The sequence below is a fragment of the Melanaphis sacchari genome, unplaced genomic scaffold (genome assembly GCF_002803265.2).
Source record: "Melanaphis sacchari strain LSU unplaced genomic scaffold, SCAv2.0 Contig23_pilon_pilon, whole genome shotgun sequence".
NCBI lineage: Eukaryota > Metazoa > Arthropoda > Insecta > Hemiptera > Aphididae > Melanaphis > Melanaphis sacchari.
In genome coordinates, this window is record NW_020271114.1 from 4,381,212 (window position 1) to 4,387,246 (window position 6,035).

The window sequence follows — 6,035 nt, forward strand, 5'->3', positions numbered from 1 at the left end:
AAACGAAATGTTATAACTGTCGTGAGATTGTTAAACGGAAAACGGTAAAACAGGGACATAATATTATTTTTATTTGTATAAAACATACCTATTTATATACATATATATATATATATTATATATAAATGATATAAACCGTTTTTATTTCTATTCAAGCCGTAAATAATATCATTTGAAAACTGTATTTTTTTCCATAGCAATAGTGAACGACGCAAAAAACTGATTGTCCGTGAAAAAAACTAATTATAAATTTTATATTTTTTCATTACAATGTATTACACTATATTTATGTACCTATGAATATAATATATTTATATAATAATAATGCATGTAACGTACGCTACGCACCTGTAAACGATTTTTTTATTTTCGAATATATACTGGTACAGCGTAGTATAGTATGTGTCGTCCTATATCCGTGTATGTTTATTTTTATTTTTACTAAAATGCGACGTGCGAAAACTCGCTGTCGTCATAATAATGTTAAGCTTTGCTCAAATTCATGTGTTAAGAGAAGACCAACAGAAATTATAAGAATTAAAATGCAACTTTGTTTTTTTATCGGTTTTTGACATTTTTCTTTTTTTTTTGCATACCGTACATTATTGTAAAATTGTTACTCGTTTATAATATTATATTAATGTAATAATAATATTATGTCTGTGCCGCTCTGTGTTTGTTTACGTGAAACGAAATTGAAAAAAAAATTCTATTAAATATATTTATAAGAAAAAAAAAAGTGGAGACTTGAATTATTTTTTTCCTTATATTATTATCATCATATGCCAATATTCTGATGACCAATGCTTGACTATCGGTGTCTATCAATAGATTGTTTGAACCGATGGTGACCGTAGCCTACCATCTATATATCATATACCACGGTCACTCGCTGTTCAGTTTAGTTGTAGTTAGACACAAGTAGGAGAAATCCCCTTCTCTTTGGTTTTTTTTTTAACAGTTATAGAGCAGTAAATGATCACAATTATTGGCGTAATTGTGAGGGAAAAAGAGGGAATTTAATTTTCCCCTTCTCTAGATGTGTTACTAGTATTAGGAATGTTCTTTGACAACACATATATAAGAAAGAATGCATTGAATGTAACATACATTTAGAGATATGTTGACAACATTATTATATTATAAACTAGGTTATAAAAATAACCTAATCATATTTTATTTTATGAACTAAAACTATTATTTAAGAACTGTCATCGGATTATCAATTAAAAAAAAATAAACCCAATAATATCAAGATTACAGCATAAATATTGTTCAAATCAATATTTAATTGAATATTTTTATTGTTTGTATTATGTTATGAGTATGTTAAAATTTAAAATGTTAGGCTACGATCAAGAGCACTACAACTATATAGTATTCCTTGGCCACCAAACTCATCAGTTATATTATGTGTGGTTATGAATTGTTCGTCACCCTCCGTTAACGAATTCTTGCTGACGCTGCGTAGGCCACGGTTAATCTGTTGTCTTGACGGAAAAATGTGATAAACGGCCTAGGTTTATTGGTTTATACATAATATTATACATAAAGTGGGGGTCCGAAGGGGGCCCGTCCACAAAAATTGTTTAACTTCCAAAAACTAATCAGATTATATAGTACACCGTATACGTGGTGTGAAAATGTAATATATTATCGTATAAGAATAAGATACTTCTCGGATTTAATCAAAACTAGACGTATAAACATCATAAAAAAAAGTTAAATATATTTGTGTTATGATACACGGATCGTTACAACGAAAAAATAATTATTGGAACGACTAAATATAACGAATATCATAAAATTACAGTGTTGAATATTTTTTAACACAAAATTCAACGTCGGTACACAACAATATAAGTGGTTTAGTCACGGTAAGTGTAATTAATGTATTGAAATGTGTTTTTTAAAGTTGAAATAGTGCTCGATTTTGGGAGAATGCAAGGGACGGGTGCCACTCTATTTTTATAATTATTTCGGCGTGCCTTTTATAGTATTATTTTTTAAAAAGAATGACGATTACGGGACTTACTGCATAATGATACTGTCTTTTTTCAATTTAAGGACGGCAAATTTTTATTCAGACAAAATTTTGTCTCGTAGAGTTATGGTTATTAATACTGATTCAATTCCGTATTTGGGACTCAAGCTGTTTGCATCCATTTCGTTTTGTACCAAGTTTTGCGCCCCCTCTGCCAACGTGCATCATGTTACGGTATGATTCATACCTACCTATATGTATGACTATAGTTTGGCGTCCCAATTTTTTAATGAATGTCCCGCTAAATGTTTTTGTCTTGTCCGTGGAAAGTAACCTAACCTACCGATCTTAATAGCTTTTATCCCAATTTTATAATTTCAACGTAAATCATATTAATTTTCCCGGTTTATTACAAAAACATTTAAAATTATCAGAAATAAAAACAATTGCATTTTTTTTAAACTGTCATATTGTATTTTAATTTTGTAGAGAGGGATGAAAAGAGCTGTTCTGATAAAGAGTTAGATATATATTTTACGTAAGTTATTATTTTTATGACCTAAAATCTGTTTCCAAATGATATCACACAGTGTGGTTTATCGAATTTTAAAGTATACTGCTCATCACCCGCAGTATAATCCTACCATCATTCCTCCTCATTCCGTCAAATCATCCCTTTCTCGGCTTTCGGGTAGGTTCGCCATGATATTTCTATCCCACTTTTACACACGTAAAGTATTTGGTCACTTTCTAATCATGATAACATGTTACCTTTGTGTACTCGTACACGATGTCCGGGTATTCACGTTAAAAGCGCAGGTGAACTGTGTGGCTCATCTCTGAGTCGACAACGCATTATAATTTCCGAAAACGTGATCGAACGTGCGTCGTCGTGCCGAATAGAACACGATAATAATATTATTTATTTAGGTAATAATAATTAATAATAATATAATAATTATGCGCGGTGCATATGTACGCGCGGCGGGTATACTGCAGCATCGACAGCACCGGCCGCCACCGTTGATTTCCGGTCGGATCGATAACCGCCGTCTGCGCGAGATCGGTTCGCCGCGATACGCGCCGCACAACACGGCCATTATAAAACATCGATATAATATTATTATAATATTATGTTTTGTATAATATTATCATGCGACAGAGCATAATATTAATTGGTCTATCGGCGTCGCAGCGGTTGCAGGTAGCACGTTGCAGTGTTCCATAAGTGTATATACCTATACGCGGCCGTTTGTGTGCTGTAGCTAATGGATGGTTTTAACCGCGTTTTATGTTAATTGCGAGGACACGCGAACACCGCCGATTACCTGCAATTATTAATATACTATGCGATAGGTGCCTATAGATAGATATTGGTAGAAAAAAAAAATAAATAAAAAACACTAGTTTTTTGAGAAAATTCTACTTATTATTTATATTTTATACTTACAATACACGATCGTCATCGCGATAATAATAATATTATCTCGTGGACGAGAGAGATGATCATAATTTGTTTCTTGATTTCGGTGCAATTATACTGATATTATGCGTAAAAAACCAAACCGTACGTCTAATAACATAAATGATCTATGCAATGTACAGATATAGGTATTAATTATTATCGTGTAAAAAATAAAAATCCGTCGACCGGCGTCGTGTGCCTGCAAGTAAGTATTATAATATAGTGTGTGTACTGCAGCGTGCGCGATTGTATCGTACAGTGCGGGTTATGTGTAACAGTCAAGAGCTGTGATGCAGATGATCTGTCCAGATAAAACTACACCGGTGCAGGGCGTTTACGCTTCGGTGCGTTTTAAACGGCGCGTCGGCGGTGATGCGATGATGACGATTACGATTACGTATTGTAATATTTTACTGGTCGTCCACGTTTTGTGTTACGAAACCCGCACAGAGAACCTCCATAAAGCTCGCTATTATACATATTTATATACATACTTACGAAACGTGAACCCACCTGTGAATTCGGACCACTCCGTATAACCACTCTTAGCTGTTGATATTATTGTCATACTGGCGTAGTTATGTTCGGAACAGATTTCGCAGATTTGGCTGAGAGTATAGGTAATGTTTGCTAGGAAAATTTCTCGCATAAAATCAGTATTATATAAAGGTATTTGCTGCATAAAAAAAGTTTTAACAATTATTTTCAAATCGATTTATAATTCACTGGTCTGCTCATTTCCAAAGTGACCCGATCCGTAAACACGCCTATGGTTATTATTAATATTACGCATATATTATAGCTATAATACAGTTAATAGTTATATTATACAGATGAGAGTCATTATAGTTATTATCGATTTACCTTATAGGTTAGGTTATAGGTAACGTATTTTATAAACGTATCATTCACAAACCATATCATGTCGACGAGTAGTTATAACTTACTTGTAACTTTTAACGAAACATGCATCTGCATAACTACGAAAAAAAAAATATGTACCTATCCAGTGCAAAACACATCTATGTCAATAATTGACGGTTTGTGTATACCTATTTATAGCTCGTTGAATATGTTATCATCATAGTTTATTATTGTATTATTTATCAATTATAAATTTAGAGATAACTGCAGCTAATTTGGAAAAAAATTAATATTTTAATTAATAAAGCTCGTGCAAGTATGATTATAGGTATCTATTTTTGTAAACTTTTAATTTTGTCGGTGGTTTACTCAATAGTAATAGTAGTTCAGACGTACGTCATACCAGTTATTCATTTTCAAATTATTTAAATATTGAATATACCTACTTTTTTGTTTCAGTTTTACGCTGTCGTTGGTGTAATATTCTGATTTCTATTAAAGAAACAAATATTATTGCATATGATTAACAGTTGAATGTATACAAATTTTCTTGACGGAGGTTTTTAACCCGAAGGAGTGAGAGATTAAAACGTAATATGGTAAAATATTTTTTGGAAAAGTCGTATTCTAGTTCATCTGTTGGTATTTACGTCTATCGCCAACGTCAAACGGTGGAAAAATTTTTTAGTGTGTCTAAAAAATAATAAATAAAATAAATTAATAAAATAATAAATAGTTAATATGTACGACCCCTGCATATAGAACACATTTGTATGCAAATTTTAGAACAATACTTTAATTTATTATTGTAGACGCGTTTTCTCTGTATTACTATATCATCAATGAGAATAAGCATATTAAATGGCAATGGCATCAACCCTTTAAAAATATCCTCGAAACTCATACGATAGCCACCCGATATTATAACAATCATTATTCAATAGGTATCTCTCCACGATCATTTCCGTATTTATTTAAAAAATAATCATTGTCAGCAGTGTAATATACACGCGTACATAAATAGCTGGACGATATTTAAATTGTATTATTGATATTATGGCATTGTTATCTTATAATTACATTGTATATAATAATATGATGTCCAATGTCCGTAAATTGAATAAAATTAAATAAAAATAATACATCGCCGTCCCTTCTATATACAAGCGTTTTCGTAGCTTACTGTGCATATTACAAAGTTGTGATTGGTTATTGTCGGTTAACCGTAATTTTCTTTTCCATACCTCAACTTACCCTAATACCGTATTACCGCGTAGTTGAGTTCAATCATTATACCAGAACCGTGCGGTTACCATCGTTATCACGTTTCACGGTCAAGTTGTGAAGGTGCCTTAAATTTTAAAACTCACAAAGCGTTTACGGATGGTTACGGCAAAGATAATTTATTTTGTGGTTACAAATTGTTGCATAATCAATAACATAATACCAAACAAATTTCAACTCAAAATTGTACCAGCTAGGGATGCCAAGGCAATGCATCTCATTCCGGCATTTTACGTTAACGATTCGGCATTTTGAATTCTGGATTTTTATAGCCCCCTGCAAGCTTTCGACGAAACCTTCTACTGAAAAGGTAAGAAATTAGATTTTATTTTACCTATTTTGATATTGTTTTAGTGTCATTAAATATTATTATGGATTAATGTGATGTGTCACTCCATATGATTTTTCCTGGTGGGGTTTTCCCGTTGCTGTGGTTTA